The following is a 19,525-nucleotide window of genomic DNA, read 5'->3' on the forward strand; positions in this document are numbered from 1 at the left end:
GTTCAGGAGTGTGTTGAATCAAATATCCTTCAGCTTTGTTTGCCCTAGTAGTACTTCATAGAACTTTTGTGTTGATAAGTGGAATGACTAAATATAAAAAATGCAAATGGAAGCTGTTTTCATAATCGTCAACATCATCATCTCATTATATCCATCAAAATTAAACTGTCTTTGGGTCAGCTTACTGAGAGGCACTTCAGAAAATGCTGAGAAATAGTCAGGAGTGAGGCACAAAGATCACCAGGAGTTGTTTTTCTTAGCAGGGACCATGTCTTAGACATCTTGTGCCTGTATTGCCTATGGTAATGCCTAATACGCACTGAACCCTCAATAATGGAGAGTTAAATGATTAACTGAATGAGTTCCTTGGTATGGACCGAGTCTCTCTAGCATTATGGATAGTTTCTTGGGAGCCTATTTATTATGATAAAAGCTTAGCAGTCTGGGGGACATTTATGTTTTTAGCGCTACTCAGTTGGTCTTGCAACCTGTTGCCTCCATGGAACATGGTTATGAAAGTCTTTGTTTCCCTGGGATTGGGAAATTAACCCCCACCCAAAGTTATTTTTGGTGTGTGAACATCATCAGCCCCATCTTCTGCTCTAACTTTTGCTCTGCATCTTTAGGTACACTGGTAGGATGTGCAAGGATTACTCTTTTCTGGGGCAGTGTAGTGGACTGACTAGGAAGCTCCATCTTTCCCTGTTTGTCTTGTTCATTATGGGGGGAATATAGTTTCTTCTTTAAATTGCTGTAGTTGAATTCATTTCCCTCACAAAATTTTTAGGGCTTCTTAGTGCTATGCCAAAACTAAGGATCACAGCAACGTTCTTAGTGCCGACCTGCATTCAACTGACAGTTGAAATATATTCACTCACTCATTCATTCTTGAAGGAAATAGCATGAACATGTAATTGAAAGCAATTTCTTTTAAAAAAGATTATAATAAGTTAATGGTTGCAGTCAGTTGAAAACTTTGCTGCTAAGGATGTTTCTTTTTAACTAATAATGGAGAAAAACATATTCTGAACATATTCAGAAAAACAGGTTTTTTGATTCTTATATAATTGTAGGGCAATAGCCTTAAACAGGAGATTCACAAGCAGTTTGGGTATGTAATTATCTTTCCTAATATCACTTTTATATCCAGCAATTGGCCAGATTCAGAACTCCCCTAAGTGGACTTTTGGGAGCTCGCCATGCTGGTAGAAAAGATAAGGACAAGGAAGTTTCAAGTACTCTTTCATAACAGAAGAGGACAGTGCTTTCGTCTAGAATTACTATGGTTAGAAGAGGAAGTAGGTTAGTGTACTTTCATATGAGGTAGTATCACTTTTCTCTCTTACTCCTCTCTTTATGTGTTATATACATTTAATGTGAAATCATTACTGTCGTTAAACAGGAAAGAACAAAAAAACTCAGAAGTGTAGCTGTGACTTATACTGTCTTGATATTACTGCTCAAGAGTGTTTGGTAATAGGAATAAATTGTGAGATAGATTGCTGGGCGCAACATCAAGGAAGGTCAGGCAAACATAGAAAATAAAAAGAAAGGAAAGAAAAAAAACTTTCAAGCACAGCAAAGCTTGGGCACCTATGTGGCTCAGTCAGCTAAGCGTCCAACTCTTGGTTTTGGCCCAGGTCATGATCTCAGTTTTGTGAGTTCGAGCCCCGCTTTGGGCTCTGTGCTGGCAACTTGGAGCCTGCGTGGGATTCTCCCTCTTTGCCTGCCCCTCCGCCACTCTCCCTGTCTCTGTCTCTCTCAAACTTAAAAACAAACAAACTAAATAAATACAAGAAATCTAGAAAGTGAGACAGGGGAACCTAGTCCAGATGCTCACTCCATCTATCTTAATCACAGAACTGAAAATGAAAAAGGAAAAACGTAAAAAGAATAAAATCCAAACTCCATTGCCCAAGATTGCCATCTCCCTGGACAAGGGATAGAACGGAAACAGAAACTGTTTGAAGAGCCTGAACAGTGCTGTATATCTGAGAAGGGGCAGCACCAGGCACCTGCTCTGGGGAGCCTGGGACTCAGGGTGGGTTCTCCCCATGTGCAGCTGCCTGCTGGGGCTTCTGGCTCAGGAACACCAATGAGCTCTGTGCCTGGACCCACAGTGGGACCAGGGGGCTAAAGGCAGCAGACATATTGTCTCCACTAGACAGGGACACAGACAAAAATCAGAAAATACATGAGAAAATTCAATGGTAAATACAGCGGCCATGAATTCAGTCTAGATGGTATGAGGAAATATGTGGCAAGAGATAGAAGGCATATGTCTCATTAGAAAAGAACCAGAAGCCCAGAGTTCCAGTTGGCAGAGGATGGTGATCTATAGCTGTTTTGTTGGACATTCAGTCAGGTACAAAGAGCATCCAAGGCTGTCCCAGAACAGAAGCTCTACCCAGTGCTCCTCTGTGTTCCTTGCCCAAACTGTTTCTCTTTCCTGAGAAGGTCAGGGAAGGTGCCCAGACAACAATTTCTAGCTGCTCCTGGCTCTCAGACCAGTGCTTAGCCCATGAGTGAGTGCACTTCCAAGTCCTTCCCAGCAGCTAGCCCCTCCAGGGTAGATCCCAAGGGAGTAGAGTGGGTGCAGAGATCAAAATGTGAGATGTACTCTGAACTTAACAGAGTGAGATTGAAAACAGACTGCCCTTCATAGGATGAATTTTCAGATAGTTTAGTTTCTGCTTTGCAACTAAGAGAAGGAAAAAATTAACCAACTTCTGGCAGAACAGAGTGCATTTCCACAGCAAACCAGTCTTCTTCAGAATAGTACAGTCCTATGTTCAGAAAGGCAACTCTGAAGGTCAGAATGGTAGAGGCTGTTCTGGGGACTGGATGGTGATTTTCAATAGGACAGTCAGGAAAGGCATCAGGGGGACAGCGTGAGGATGCCCAGAGGCAGAAGCGACTTTAGGGGTCTGGGGGTGGCCGGTGTGCAGGGGGCAACAGAATTGGGGGAGGGTATGTGGAGTCTCTGGACCAGTGTGAGGGGGCCAGAGGTGTTGGGCAATTGAGGGACAAGATGTGACAGATTTTTATCATGATCACTCTGGTTACTGTGTGGAAAATATATTGAAAAGATGTGGAAGAACAGTTAGAAGTCATAAAGCAGCCTCAATGCTACAAAGATATATCGTAGAGCAATTGTAAAGAATTAGATCTACATGGACCACTTTTTTGCTTTTGCACCTTTGTCGGACATCATTTGGCCGTTCTTACGTGGGGCTGTTTCTGGGTTCTTTGCTCTGCTATGTGTCTGTCTCTCTTCCAACACCACATGGTCTTGATTACTGTAATTATAAAGTACTTATTAAAATCAGGTAGCACGATGCCCCCAACTTGTTCTTTTTCAAAATTATCATAGCTACTACTACACTCTTACCATACAAATTTTAGTATCTTCTTGTGTTATTCTACAAAGATCCTTCTGGGATCTTAAGAATTACATTAAATCTGTAGATCAGTTTGGGGGAATTGACATCTTTGCCATGCTGCCTCTCCATTTAAGTAGGTCTTGTTTGAGTTCCTTCATTAGTGTTTCGTAGTCTGCATACAGATCCTTCACATATTTTGTTAGATTTACTCCTAATTTTGGGGGGAGCTATTGTAAATGAATTTTTTTAAACAAGATTTTTTTTTGTGGCTGAGTAATATTTTGTCTGTGTGTGTGTGTGTGTGTGTGTGTATGTATGTATATATTGCATTACTTTGTCCGTTAATGCATTGCGAGACCCTTAGATTGTTCCTATATCTTGGAACTTGTAAATAATGCTGCAAAGAAAAGGAAGATGCATATCTTTTCAAGTTAGTTTTTGTTTTCTTCAATAAATACACAGAAGTGGAGTTGCTAGATTAACGTGGTAATTCCTGTCTTTTACTTAAGAAAACTACATCTGTTTTCCATAGTGGCCGCATCAATTTATATTTCCAACAGTGAACAAGTGTTCCCTTTTCTCTGCATTCTTGCTAATGTTATTTCTATATTTTAAAATTTATTTTGAGAGAGAGAGAGAGAAAGTGTGTGTGTGTGGGGGGGGGGGGGAGGCACAGAGAGAGGGAGAGAGAGAATCCTAAGCAGTGGGGCTCGATCTCACAAACTGTGAGATCATGACCAGGGTTGAAATCAAGAGTTGGACACTTAACCGATTGAGCCACCCAGGTGCCCCTATTTTTATTTTTTAATAGCCATTCTGACAGGTGTGAGGTGATAGCTCATTGTGCATTGCATTGCATAGCATAGCAAATGCATTGATTTGCATTTTCCTGATGATTAGTGACATTGAGAATCATGTACTGTTGCCCATCTATAAGACTTTGAAAAAATGTCTCTTCAGGTCTACCACCCTCCTCCCCCCCCCCTTTTTTTTAAATCAGACTTTGTGTTTGTTTTCTCTTGAGTTGTATAAGTTCATAATCTATTTTGGATATTAACCCATTATCAGATATATGATATGCAAAATTTCAAAATTTTTCTCCCATTCTGGTGGTTTGCATTTCCATTTTGTTAATGGTTTCCTTTGCTGGGCAGAAGCTTTTCAGTTAGATGTAGTTCCACTTGCTGACTTTTGCTTTTATTGCCTTTGCTTTTAGAGTGAGATCCAAAAATTTATTACCAAGACCGACATTGACATTACTGCTTTTAGGTTTGTTATGATTTCAAGTTCTACATTCAAGTCTTTAATCTATTTTGAGTTAATTTTTGTGAATGGTGTGATTCAGTTGTCCAGTTTCATTCTTCTGCATGTTGCTGTTCTTTTTTCCAGTAACGTTGATTTAACAATTCATCTTTCCCCCCAGTTGTATTTTCCTGGCTCCTCTGTCATAAATGAATTGGCTATATATGTGTGGGTTAATTTCTGGGCTCTGTTGTTTCTATATGTGTTCGTTTTTATGCCAACACCATACTGATTACTAAACTTTTACAATATTATTTGAAATAAGGGAGTGTGATACTCCAGATTTGTTGTTCTTTCTCAAGATTCCTTTGAATATTTGGGGTCTTTTGTGGTTCCATGAACATTTTAGGATTGCTTGTTTTATATCTATGAAAAAATACAGTTGGGAGTTTTAATAGGGATTGCATTGAATTTGAAGGTTGCTTTGGATAATATGCATATTTAACAGTATTAATTCTTCCAACCTATGAACATTGAATATCTTTCCATTTTTTGGGGGGTTCTCTTCAATTTATTTCATCTGTCATACAGTTTTAAGTATATAGGTCTTTCACCTCCTAAATTTATTTCTAGGTATTATATTCATTTTGGTGCAATTATAAATGGAATTGTTTTCTTAATTTCTTCAATAGTTCATATTTAGGGTGAAGGGAGGGAGAGAATCCTAAACAGGCTGCATGCTCAGTGCAGAGTCTGACATGGGGCTTGGTCCCACAAACCTGGGATCATGACCTGAGCCAAAATCAAGAGTTGGATGCTCGGGGCGCCTGGGTGGTTCAGTTGGTTAAGTGTCTGACTTGGGCTCAGGTCATGATCTCACAGTTTGTGGGTTTGAGCCCAGCATCAGGCTCTGTGCTGACAGCTCAGAGCCTAGAGCCTGCTTCCAATTCCGTGTCTCCCTCTGCCCCTCCCCCACTTGCAGTCTGCATCTCTCTCAAAAATAAACATTAAAAAAAAAAGCTGGATGCTCAAACAGCAGCCACCTAGACGCCCATGGAGTCTTTCATTTATTTTGTTTAGAGTCTTTATGGTTTTCTACATGTAATATTATGTCATCTGCAAACAGTGAGTTTTACTTCTTCCCTCCCAATTTGGATGCCTATTATTTCTTTTTCTTGCCTAATTGCTCTAAGACTTTCAATACAATGTTAAATAAAAGTGGTAAGAGTGGGCATTTTTATATTGTTCCTTATTTTAAAGAAAAGCTCCGACCTTTTCACTATTGAGTAGTGTGTTATTTGTGGGCTTGTCATGTTTTATTTTGCTGAGATTCATTTCCTCTATACCTACTTTTTGAAGCGTTGTTATCATAAAAGTTGAATTTTTCAAAATTTTTTTTCAAATGTTTTCAAATTCACAGAAATTTATCCTGTGAATAAAATTATTTAATTTTCTAATTGTTTATTGCTAGTATATAGAAATATACTTTTCTCCACTTAAATCCAAGTATCCATGAAACTTAAAAATTTTATTAAATTTTTATTTTAATCTAATATTGGTAACATATAGGGTTATATTTGTTTCAGGTGTACAATACAGTGATTCAGCTATTCTGTACTTATTCTGTAATAAGTGTGTTCTTTAATCCTTATCACCTATTTTACCCATCCTGCCTCTGGTAACTATCAGTTCTCTATAGTTATGAGTCTGTTTCTTGATTTATCTCTTTTTCTCCTTTGCTCATTTCTTAAATTCCACATGAGTGAAATCACATGGTATTTGTCTTTCTCTGAGTTACTCACTTCACTTAGCATTATACTATCTAGTTCCATCTATATTATGACAAATGGCAAGATATCATTCTTTTTTTGTGGCTGAATAATGCTCCACTGTATATATACACCACATGTTTAACCCTTAATCTATGGATGGACACTTGGACTGCTTCTATCATTTGGCTATTGTAAATAATGCTGCAGTAAACATAGGGGTACCTGTATTGTATCCCTTTGAATTAGTGTTTTTGTATCTCTTAGGCAAATACCCAGTAGTGCATTTATTGGATTGTATGATAATGCCATTTTTTTTAACTTTTTGAGGAAGTTCCATACTGTTTTCCACAGTGGCTGTACAAGTTTACATTCCCACAAACAGTGCACAAAGGTTCTTTTTTCTCTACATCCTTGCCAACACTGTGGTTTGTTGTGTTTTTGATTTTAGCTATTATGACAAGTGTGATGTGATATCTCATTTTGGTTGAGATTTGCATTTTTTTGATGGTAAATGATGTTGAGTGTCTTTTCATGTGTCTGTTGGCCACCTCTATGCCTTCTTTGGAGAGATGTCTATTCATGTCTTCTTGTTTTTTAATTGGATTGTTTTGGGTGTTGAGTTTTAGGAATCCTGTATATATTTTGGATGCTAATCCTTTATCAGGTATGTCATTTTATAGATACCATCTAACATTCATTAGGTTGCCTTTTAGTTTTGTAGATGGTTTCCTTGCTGTGCAGCTTTTTATTTTGATGTAGTCCCAATAGTTTATTTTTGCTTTTGTTTCCATTGCCTTAGCAGACATAACTAGAAAAATGTTGCTATGGTTGATGTAAGAGAAATTACTGTCTGAGCTCTCTTCTAGGATTTTTATGGTTTTTGGTCCCACATTCAAGTCCTTGATCCATTTTATTTTTGTGTGTGGTATAAGAATGTGGTCCAGTTATATTCTTTTACATGTAGCTGCCCAGTTTTCCCAACACCATTCGTTGAAGAGAGAGTTTTTTCCTCATTGTGTATTTTTCCTGCTTTGGTGAAGATTGGTTGACTTAAAGTGGTGGTTTTTTTTTTCTGGACTTTCTATTCTGTTCCATTGATCTATGTGTCTGTTTTTGTGCCAGTACCATACTGTTTTGATTACTGCAGCTTTGTATTATATCTTGAAATCTAGGATTGTGATACCTCCAGTTTTATTCTTTCTCAAGATTGCTTTGGCTATTTGTGGTCTTTTGTGCTTCCATGCAAATTTTAGGGTTGTTCTACTTTTGTGAAAAATACTGTTGGTATTTTGATTGGATTGAATTAAATCTGTAAATTGCTTTGGGTAGTACATTTCAACCTTGTTTGTTTTTCCAATTCGTGAGCATGTCTTTCCATTTCTTTGTGTCATCTTCAATTTCTTTCATCATTGTTTTATACTTTTCAGACTACAGATCTTTACCTTTTTGGTTAAGTTCATTCCTAGTTTGTTTCTTCTTTGGTACAATTTTAAATGGGATTATTTTAATGTCTTTTTCTCCTGCTTCATTGTTGGTGTATAGAAATGCAACAGATTTCTGTATGTTGATTTTGTATCTTGCAATCTTACTGAATCCATTGATTAATTTTAGTAGTTTTTTGGTGGGGTCTTTCAGGTTTCCTATATATAGTATCATGTTATTTGCAAATAGTGAACATTTTACTTCTTACCTATTTGGATAATAGATTTCATTTCTTTTTGTTGTCTGATTATTGTGGCTAAGACTTCAGTACTATATTGAATAAAAGAGGTGAGAGTGGACATCCTTGTATTGTTCCTGACCTTAGGGGAAAAGCTCTGTTTTTCTCCATTGTATATGATGTTTGCTGTGAGTTTTTCATGTAGGACCTTTATTATGTGGAGGTATGTTGGCTAATTTTTTTTTTTTTTATCACGAATGGACATTGTACTTTCTCAAATGTGTTTTGTATTTATTGTAATGATATGGTTTTTATCCTTTATTTTATTGATGTGATGTATCACATTGATTGATTTACAAATATTGAACTATCCTTGCATCCTGGGAATAAATCCCACATGATTGTGGTGAATTGAGTTTTTAAATGTATTGTTGGAATTGGTTTGCTAGTATTTGGTGAGGATTTTTACATAGTCATCAGAAATATTGACCTGTAGTTCTCTTTTTTTGCAGTGTATTTATCTGATTTTGGTACCAGGGTAATGCTGGCCTCCTAGAATAATTTTGGAAGTTTTCCTTCCTCTTTTATTTTTTGGAATAGTTCGAGAAGAATAGATGTTAACTCTTTTTTAAAGGCAGAATTTGCCTGTGAAGTAGTCTGTAAGGCCTTTTGTTTGTTGGGAATTTCTGATTACTGATTCAGTTTACTTGCTGGTAATTGGTCTGTTCAAATTTTCTATTTCTTCCTGCTTCAGTTTTGGTTAAGTTATATGTTTCTAGGAATTTATCCATTTCTTCTAGGTTGTCCAATTTGTTGGCACGCAATTTTTCATAATCATCTCTTAAAGTTGTTTATATGTTTGTGGTGTTAGTTGGTATTTCTCGTCTCTCATTTTTGATTTTGAGACCTTTCTCTTTTCCAGAAGTCTGGCTAGAGGTTTATCAATTTTAGCGATTTCCAGCTCCTGGTTTCCTTGATCTGTTCCACTGGTTTGTTTGTTTTTGTTTGTTTATTTTTAGTTTCTATATCTTTTTTTTTATTTTTTTATTTTTTATTTTTTTTATTTTTTAAAATTTTTTTTTTTCCAACGTTTTTATTTTATTTTTGGGACAGAGAGAGACAGAGCATGAACGGGGGAGGGGCAGAGAGAGAGGGAGACACAGAATTGGAAACAGGCTCCAGGCTCCGAGCCATCAGCCCAGAGCCTGACGCGGGGCTCGAACTCACGGACCGCAAGATCGTGACCTGGCTGAAGTCGGACGCTTAACCGACTGCGCCACCCAGGCGCCCCTATATCTTTTTTTTTAGAGTTTACTTACTTATTTTGAGAGAGAGTGGGAGTGGGAAGAGAGAGAAGTAGAAAGACAGAGAATACCAAGCAGACTCTGTACTGCCAATGGGGAACCCAACCTGGGGCTCAAACTCATGAAACATGAGGTCATGGCCTGAGCCAAAAGCAAGTCAGACACTTAACTGATTGAGCCGTCCAGGTGTCTTCCCACCCCCTTTTATTTATTTATTTATTTTTCAACGTTTTTTTTAAAATTTATTTTTGGGACAGAGAGAGACAGAGCATGAACGGGGGAGGGGCAGAGAGAGAGGGAGACAGAGTCGGAAGCAGGCTCCGGGCTCCGAGCCATCAGCCCAGAGCCCCACGCGGGGCTCGAACTCCCGGACCGCGAGATCATGACCTGGCTGAAGTCGGACGCTTAACCGACTGCGCCACCCAGGCGCCCCCTTCCCACCCCCTTTTAAAGGCTTTGCCTGTTCTTTTTCTAGATCCTTTAGGTTTAAAGTTAGGTTGTTTGAGATTTTTCTAAGTTCTTGAGGTAGGCCTGTATTGCTGTATACTTACTTCTTAGGACCGCTTTTGCTATATCACAAAGGTTTTGGACCATCGTGTTTTCATTTTCTTTTGTTTCCATGTTTATATTTTATTTTATTAATTTTTTTGATTTCCTGGTTGACCCATTCATTGTTTAGTAGCATGTTGTTTAACCTCCATGTATTTGCGGTCTTTCCAGGAACTTCTGGTTTCATAGAATTGTGGTCAGGAAAGGTGCATGGTATGACTTCAACCTTTTTGTATTTGTTGAAGCTTGCTTGTGACTAATATGTGATCTATTTTGTAGAATGTCCCATATGCACTTGAAAAGAATGTGTATTCTGCTGCTTTAGGATGGAATGTTCTGAATATATCTGTTAAGTCCATGCCATCTAGTGTGTCATTCACATCCATTGTTTCCTTGTTGATTTTTTGCTTAGATGATCTGTCCATTGATGTAAGTGGAATGTTAAAGTTCCCTACTTTTACTGTATTGCTATCAATTCTTTTATGTTTGTTATTAGCTACTTTATGTAGCTGCTTTTTGGGTGCTTCCATGTTGAGCTCACGAATGTTTACAATTGTATCTTCTTGTTGGATTGTCCCCTTATGATTAATGCTCTTCTTCTCTTTTTACAGTCTTTGTTTCAAGTCTAATTTGTCTGGGGTGCCTGGGTGGCTCAGTGGGTTAAGCGACCGACTTCGTCTCAGGTCATGATCTTGCAGTTTTTGAGTTTGAGCCCCGCGTTGGGCTCTGTGCTGACAACTCAGAGCCTGAAGCCTGCTTCAGATTCTGTGTCTCCCCCTTTCTCTTTACCCCTCCCCTGCTAACCCTCTGTGTGTGTCTCTCTCTCAATATTAAATAAATGTTTAAAAAAAAATGGAGTCACTTAACTTCTTGAGGCTTCCTGTAGAAAAAGGGATGAATTCCAATTCTTTAAAAAAAAAAACACAAAGTCTAATTTGTCTGATATAAGTATTCCTACTGCAGCTTTCTTTTGACATCCATTTGCATGATAAAGTTTTCTCCATCCCCTCATTTCCAATCTTCAGGTATGGTCTAAAATGAGTCTCTTGTCAAGTAGCATAGAGAATAGAGATGGGTCTTTTTTTTTTTTTTTAATCCATTCTGACACCCTATGTCTTAATTAGATCATTTACTCCATTTCCTTTCAAAGTAATTATTGATAGGTATGTATTTATTACCATTTTATTACCTGTTTGTCATTGTTTCTGGAGATTTTCTCTTCCTTTCTTGTCTCTGTCACTTTTGATCTCTCCTTTGCACTCAATCTCCTTTAATATTTCTTTCAGGGCTGGCTTAGTGGTCACAAACTCCTTCACTTTTTGTTTGATAAACTCTTTATCTCTCCTTCTAATCTGAATAACAGCCTTGCTGGATAGAGTATTATTGGCTGCATATTTTTCCCATTCAGCACCTGGTATATATCATGCCACTCCCTTCTGGCTTGACAGATTTCTTTTTGAGAAAGCTCTAGCTAGTCTTTTGGGTCTATGTTAAGGACTTCTTTTGTTACTTTTAAGATTTTTTTCTTTGTCACTGTATTTTGCAAGTTTAAGTACAAGATGTCTAGGTGTTGGCTGCTTTTGTTGATTTTGATGGGAGTTCTCTGTGCTTCCTGGATCTTCCCCAGATTAGGGAAGTTTTCAGCTATTATTTCCTCATAAATTTTGTCCCCCTTTGATCTCTCTTCTTCTGAGACTTGCAATATGTATTTTATTATGTTTGAGGAGTCACTGAGTTCCCTAAGTTTATTCTTGTGTTGCCTAATTCTTCTTTCTCTTTTTTCAGCTTCATTGCTTTCCATTACTTTGTCTTCTAGGTCATTAATTCATTCCTGTGCTCCATCCATTCCTGCTGCTCATTGCATCCAGTGTGTTTCTAATCCAATTTATTGCTTTCTTCATCTCCAGTTTTTTTTTGTCTTTTATCTCTGTGGTAAGGGTCTCACTGATGTCTTCTTTTCTCAGGCCTAGTGAGTATCCTTATGGTAGTGGGTACTTTTGGCTGCAGATTTTTCCCTTTTGCACTTTGAAACAATTATGCCACTCCTCCTGGCCTACAAAGTTTCTGATGAAAAATCCTGATAGTCTTGTGGGGTTTCCCTTGTATGTAACTCTTTTCTCTTGTTTATTTAAAAAAATTATCATTATTTTCTGTTGCTTTAATTACTATATAGACATCTTGGTGTGGACCTCATGTGGTTAATTTTGTTGGGGGATATCTGTTTTCTTCCTCTTCTTCCTTCTACCTCTTTCTTCTTCCTTTTTCTATCCTTGTAATGTGAATGTTACTATACTTGGTAGACTCACTGAGTTCCCTAAGTCTATTCTCAATTTGTATAACTTTTGTCTCTCACTTGCTCAGCTTTAATTACTTTCTATTAGTGTCTTCTGGGTCATTAATGTGGTCCCTGCTTTCTCTAGCCTGCCATTTATTCTATCAAGTGTGTTTTTAATTTCATTTATTGTCTTCTTTTTTATTTCTTTAAGGGTCTCACTGAAGTCTTCCACTCTTTTCTCAAGTCCAGTGAATATCTTCATCATCATTACTTTAAATTCTCTATCAGGCATATTACTTATCCCTGTTTTGCTTAGGTCTCTTGCTGTGGTTTGTCCTGTTCTTTGATTTGGGACATACTCCTCTGTCTCATTTTGTTCCCTTCTCTGTTTTTGTGTGTTAGGAAAGTCAGCTATGTGTCCTTGAAGTAATAGCCCTATAAAGAGGTCCTATAGTGCCTGGCAGTACAGTGTTCTGTGTTCCCGTGTTCGCTTCAGGAAATTTGGGTTGCATGTGCTCTGTTATGTGGTTGCTTTTTACTTCAGTTGTTTGCAGAGAGAAGCTCTGTTTGCCTATTGTGGGTAGTGTTTGGACCCAGCTGGGGTCTGGCACATTGTAACAAGGTATGTGCTGGTCTCCTTGTGTAATGAGACCTTCCACTGCTGGACCTGAGGCATATATTGCTAGAAAAGTGGTAGTAGGGTTTGTTCCAGTCTTCTCGAGGAAGGGACTCATAAGCACCTGGACTGAGGCAAATGTGACTGGAAAGGGTAGATCTGCTGTAGAGTGAGTGGCTGGGGCTTGGCGTAAGCAAGTTAGGTAGTGAGTGTGGGTGCTGCACTGCTTCCCACTGGTGGCCATGTGTTTATGGTGGGGAACAAGTGAAGGAAATAGCGCCTGCCAGCCCCTTTGTTCCTGGAGGGTCTCCTCGCCTCTCCTGGCCATTCTCTGAGATGAGTAAATCATTCTCCCTCATGTCTGCCCCCATGCTGTATCTCTGCTGGCTGTTGATGGTGCTTTGGCTTTAAGGGTGGGGATCGAGCTTCCTAATCACATCCAGGCTCTCCCATAGCCAAGCCTGCTGATTTTTAAAGTTCCTGACTTTAAGTCCAACTGTATGTAAGAACTCACAAAATTTGGCCCATCTCACTTTCAAAGCCAAATACCATAGGGTTCCCTGTGTAAGGATTGCTGGGGTGATGGTCTGTTTTTTGCCCTTTACACCACTGTGTAAGGCTCCCTCTGACCATAGATGGCTATAGTCTCTTTTCACCCCAAACCTACGTCTCTGCCCTTCCTACCTTATTCAGTGTGGTCTTCTCTACCTTTAGCTGTGGTGTTTGCTCTGCCAATCTTCAGATCATTTTCTGGGGTATTTATGCTGATATGTTATCTAGCTGTATCCCTGGGACAAGGTGAACTTTGGGTCCTCTGACTCCACCATCTTCCTGGCTTCCCCCGTCCATGAGACTTTTTATTGTCGTTGACATAAAAATTGTGTTTAAGGTGTACAACTTGATGTTCATGATATGTATCTTAATCTAACCATTATCTCATTGCTTTGAATTCTGTAAGCTTGCAAACTTTATTTTGTACAAAAATATATGATTGTGTACAATTTTAATCAGAAGAGTAATAATAATAAAAACCCAAACCTTAAAGGATGGAGTTCTGACAGGGCAGTCGCGAGAGACAGTATTTGGTGCTCTCAAGAGCCAGAATACAGGGGTTTTGGGCCCAAGGAAGTGGAGGGATTCCTACCATCACATCTACTAACTAACCCATCTGTGCAATTCTGAGAGCTGCTAATGGGAGGGATGTGGGTAACACTGCCACAAGGTGACACAGCTATGGTTCCACTGCACTGGAGGAAGCAGCTGTCCTTGGCCGCCTCAGGCAAATGGGTCACTGACATCAGTGGGCAAAAGGAGGGCTCTGCCTGGAACTCAGGAGATTCTCTGGCCCTTGAACAAAAAGGATTTGAATTGCACGGGTCCACTCTACATGGACTTCTTATGAAACAATACTGTAAATGTGTGTTCTCAAGATTTTCTTAACATTTTCTTTCCTCTAGCTTACTTTTTTGTAACAATGCAGTATAAGATACATGTAACATACAAAATATATGTCCATGTCAAGAAGCGCCTATTAGTAGTTCAGTTTTTGGTGAGTCAAGTTATGTGTAGCTTTAACTGCACAGGTGTTGGGCACCCTTGCCCCCCCCACATTGTTCAACTGTACTTCATGCCCAGTAGAAAAGTTAGGAGAAAACTATAGCTACCCAAAAAATGGCAGGACTGTGGAAGATCCAGATACTTTAGAAACGCAGATCTGTGTCACAGGGGAGTTTGTGGCAAGGACCAGAAGCTCACTGTCTCTTAGTTCTGCCCTGCCAAAAAGGATGCTGGAGGGACACTGCAAACTGAAGAAGAGGCGTGACTGACTCCTTCCTGTCTTCTCACTTCTTCATTCTGGTGATGCTTCTGCATGCTGGCAGTGCAGTTCTTTCTGAGAGTGACAGCCAAACCCAGTTTGCTGGCAGAACCAGGTACACTGTGTCAGCCCCCAGCCATCATCCCACAGAACTTACTTCCAAGGCTAGAAATTCCACCACCTGGCAGCCCCTCTTCAGATGTCTGAAACCCAATCACGTGGGGACCCCCTTTCCTAAGACTCTAGTTTAATAATTCAGATGTGTATTCTTCCCTTCTCAGCCCAGGGAAACTGCAGTTGTCACCCTCATGATCCTTTGGAACAGTAGTTGTTAAACTGTGGTCCCATGATCAGCAGTCATTTTCTCCTGGGAACTTGTTAGAAGCGCAGATATTCTCAAGCACCACATGGGTCTACTAAGTTAACTCTCATGGTGTGACAAGGGCTCTCTGCTTCACAAGCCCTCCAGCTGACCCTAATGCATGCAGAAGTTTGAAAACAACTGCCTTAGAGTTCTCTGCTCACTCTTTTAGTTGCCGATTTAATAATTCTTTCCATTAAATTGTTTGAATAACTGGTGTGGGACACCCTAATAGAGTGGCATTCTACCAAAATGTTTAAAGAACTATCAACACCAATCTTTCTTAAACCCTCTGAGAAAACAGAAGAGGGAACTTTTCCCAACTCATTCTACATGGCCAGAATTACCACATATATCACTACAAAAGACTAATATCCCTTAAGACAATAGATACAGAAATCCTAAAAACATCAAAAATAATTAGTGCACTGCATCCCATAGCATATTAAACTGATTATGCACCATGACCAAGTGGGATCTAGCTCAGTAATTAATGCAAGGGTGGATCAACATATGAAGATCAACCAGTGTGATCCATCACATTAAGAGAATGAAGAATAAAACAGTCATCTTGATGCAGAAAAAGTATTTGACAGAATATCCTTTCATAATTAAAAAAAGAAAACAAGACACCCAGCAAACTAGGAATAGAGGGGAACTTCCCACAACACGACAAAGGGAATCTATGAAAAACCTCCAACTAATATCATACTTAGGAAGTATGCCTGCTTCTGACACTGCTCTTCAACACTAAAAATTCTAGCCAGAAAATTAGGCAAAAAGCTAAAAGACATCTAAACTGGAAAGGAAGAAACAGATCTCTGGAGATGACATGATCTAATATACAAAAAACCCTAACGAATCCACAAAAAAAGAACTCTTAGCACTAATAAATTCAACAAAGTTGTGGGATACACAATCAACACACAAAAATTAGTTGTATTTCTATACACTGGCAGTGAACGATCTAAACATAAAATTAAACAAAAACATCCCTTGGTCATATGGGTAGAAAGACTTAAATATTGCTAAGATGGCAATACTACCCAAGGTGATCTACAGGTTCAATGCAATCCCTATCAAAATACCAGCTGCCTTTTTTCCCCCCACAGAAGTGGAAAAGCTCATTTTAAATTTTGTATGAAATCGCAGGAGTCACTGAATAGTCAACTTTAAATAATAAAGATGGAGGATTTACACTTTTTTATTTCAGAACTTACTGTTGTAAACCTAGCTATCAAAACCGTGTGGTACTTGTATAAGAACAGGCATAGAGACCAATGGGATAGAATTAGAAGTCCAGAAATATGTACTGGCACAAAAAGACACATAGATCAATGGAATAGAATAGAGAACCCAGGAATGGACCCACAAATGTATGGCCAACAAATCTTTGGCAAAGCAGAGAAGAGTGTATCCAATGGAAAAAAGTTTCTTTAGCAAACGGTGCTCGGAGAACTGGACAGCAACATGCAGAACAATGAAACTGGACCACTTTCTTACACCATACACAAACATAAACTCAAAATGGATGAAAGACCTAAATGTAAGACAGGAAACCATCAAAATCCTAGAGGAGAAAACAGACAGCAACCTCTTTGACCTCAGCTACAACAATTTCTTACTCAACACATCTCCAGAGGCAAGGGAAACAAAAGCAAAAATAAACTATTGGGGCCTCATCAAGATAAAAAGCTTCTGCAACAGCAAAGGAAACAATCAGCAAACTAAAAGGCAACTGACAGCATGGAGGAAGATATCTGCAAATGACATATTGGATAAAAGGTCAGTATCCAAAATCTATAAAGAACTTATCAAACTTAACACACAAAAAACAAATAATTCAGTGAAAAAAATGGGCAGAAGACATGAATAGACACTTTTCCGAAGAAGACACCAGATGGCCAAAAGACACACGAAAAGACGCTCAACACTGCTCATCATCAGGGAAATACAAATCAAAACCACACTAAGATACCACCTCACACCAGTCAGAATGGCTAAAATTAACAACTCAGACAACAACAGATGATGGTGAGGATGCAGAGAAAGAGGAACCCTTTTGCACTGCTGGTGGGAATGCAAACTGGTGCAGCCACTCTAGAAGGCGGTTCTTCAAAAAATTAAAAATAGAACTACCCTATGACCCAGCAAGGCACTACTAGGAATTCATCCAGAGGATACAGGAGTGCTGATCCAAAGGGGCACATGCACCCCAATGTTTACAGCAGCACTATCGACAATAGCCAAAGTATGAAAAGAGCCCAAATGTCCATTGACAGATGAATGGATAAAGAAAATGTGGTATATATCTAATGGAACCTTACTTGGCAATCAAAAAGAATGGAATCTTGCTGTTTGCAACAACATGGATGGAACTAGAGGGTATTATGCTAAGCAAAATTAGAGAAAGACAAATATCAGATGACTTCACTCATGTGTAATTTAAGTTACAAAACAGATGAACACAAGGGAAGCAAAAATAAAATAAAAACAGAAAGGGAGACAAACCATAAGAGAACAAGCACAGAACAAACTGAGGGTTATTCTCGTAAACACAGAGAACAAACTGCGGGTTGCTGGTGGGGTGTTGGATGGGAGGATGGGCTAAATGGGCGAGGGGCATTAAAGAGTACAGTTGTGATGATCACTGGGTGTTATATATAAGTGATGAATTACTAAATTCTATTCCTGAAATCATTACACTATATGTTAACTAATTTGGATTTAAATAAAACAAAGAAACCAAAAACAATAACAAAATGCTATTTTCTTGAAAAAATAAAAATTCCAGAAGTAGACCCCGCACATCATTGTCCATCAAATTTTTGACATGTGTGCTAACACCTTTCAGTGGGGAAAGAATCTCTTCAAACAAGTGGTACTTAGATCACTGAATATTCACATGAGAAAGAATGAGATTGAAATATCTCATATAACATATAAAAATTAACTCAAAATGGGTCAAAGACTAAAACTCTTAGAAAATAAGGGTAATTTTTCATAACCTTGTATTTGGTAACGAATTCTTTGATGGGACACCAAACATAATAAGCAACAAAAGAAAACACAGAGAGGCTGGATGTCATCAAAATTAAAACTTTTCAAAGTACACCATTAAGGGAAGACAACCCACAGAATGGGAGAAAACATTTGCCAGTCATTTACCTGATAAGAACCTAGTATCCAGAATATGTAAAGAACTCTTACAACTCAACAACAGAACATCCCAGTTCAAAAGGCCATGAACTTAGACATTTCTCCAGAGAAAATACACAAATGGCAAACAACTCATGAAAAGAGACTCAATATCATCAGTCATTAGGAAAACTGCAAGTGAAAACCACATTGAAGTACCATTTTAAACCAACCATAATTATCTATAAATGATGACAAAACAGAAAACAAGTGCTAGACAAGGATATGGAGAAATTCGCACCTTCTACATTACTGATGGGAACGTAACATGTGCAGCTGCTGTGAAAAAGACGGTGGTGGTTCCTCAAATAAACAGTTGCCATATAAACCAGCAATTCCAATCCCAGGTATATTCCAAAGAAGAATTGAAAGCATGTTTACCTAAAACCTGGATAAGATTGTTCATAGCAGCATTATTCATAATAACCTAAAAGTGGAAACCCAAATGTCCATTTACATTTGACTGATAAATGAATAAAGGGAATGTGGTATGTTCATATGATGGAATGTATTTCAGCCTTTAAAAAGGAATAAAATCTGACACATGGATGAACCTTGGAAACATGCTGTATGGAAAGAACTGGACACAAAATGTCACATATTGTAGGACTGTGTTTATAGTAAATGTCCAAAGTAGGCAAATCTCTATAAAGAGAAAGCAGATTACCAGTTGCCAGGTAATGGGGATAAGGAGAACTGGTAGTGATTGGTAAGGGATATGGTGTTTCTTTACTGGGAAGATGGAAACGTTCTAGAGACAGTGCTAACAGCTGTACAACCATGTGAATAAGTTAAAAACCACTGTACTGCACACTTTGGAATGGTTAAAATGGTGAATTTTATCTCAATTTTGACATTTGTTATGCTGGGTAAGAAACTACAATTTTGATAAGCAGTGGTAAAAATGTCATGGGGGCATTTAAAAATGTGGCAGAATTGTGGTACATAGAATTTACCATTTTAGCCATTTTAAATAGTTCCGAGGCATTGAGTACATTCACTTTTATGCAACATCTCCAGAACTTTTCTCATCCTGCAAAACTGAAACTCTACCCATTAACCAAGAAGCTCCTGCTTGCCCTTTCCTCTAATTCTGGCAACCCCCATTGCACTTTCTGTCTGAATTTGACTAGCTACTTCACAGAAGTGGATAATAGTCCTTTTGTGCCTGGCTTACTTCACTTAGCAGGTCTTGAGTATTCATCCATGTTGTGGCGTGTGTCAGAACTTCCTATCTTAGGCTGAGTATTTCATGGTATGTGTGTGCCACAGTACTTTCATCCATGCATCCAACACTGGACGTGCAGGCTGCTTCCACTGTTTGGCCATTGTGAATAATGCTAATAAAA

General features: G+C 38.6%; 1 protein-coding gene across 1 annotated transcript in view; it reads right to left on the bottom strand.

Annotated features, from left to right (window-relative positions):
- Positions 1 to 14,872: 14,872 nt before the first annotated feature.
- Positions 14,873 to 19,525, bottom strand: part of MFSD14B (major facilitator superfamily domain containing 14B) — a 79,040-nt gene continuing 74,387 nt past the window's right edge. The window contains exon 13 of the transcript XR_007146480.1: positions 14,873 to 14,885. The gene's annotated coding sequence lies outside the window, so the exon portion shown is untranslated. The remainder of the gene's footprint in view (positions 14,886 to 19,525) is intronic.

Source organism: Prionailurus viverrinus, chromosome D4 (assembly GCF_022837055.1).
Source record: "Prionailurus viverrinus isolate Anna chromosome D4, UM_Priviv_1.0, whole genome shotgun sequence".
In the NCBI taxonomy this organism is placed as follows: domain Eukaryota; kingdom Metazoa; phylum Chordata; class Mammalia; order Carnivora; family Felidae; genus Prionailurus; species Prionailurus viverrinus.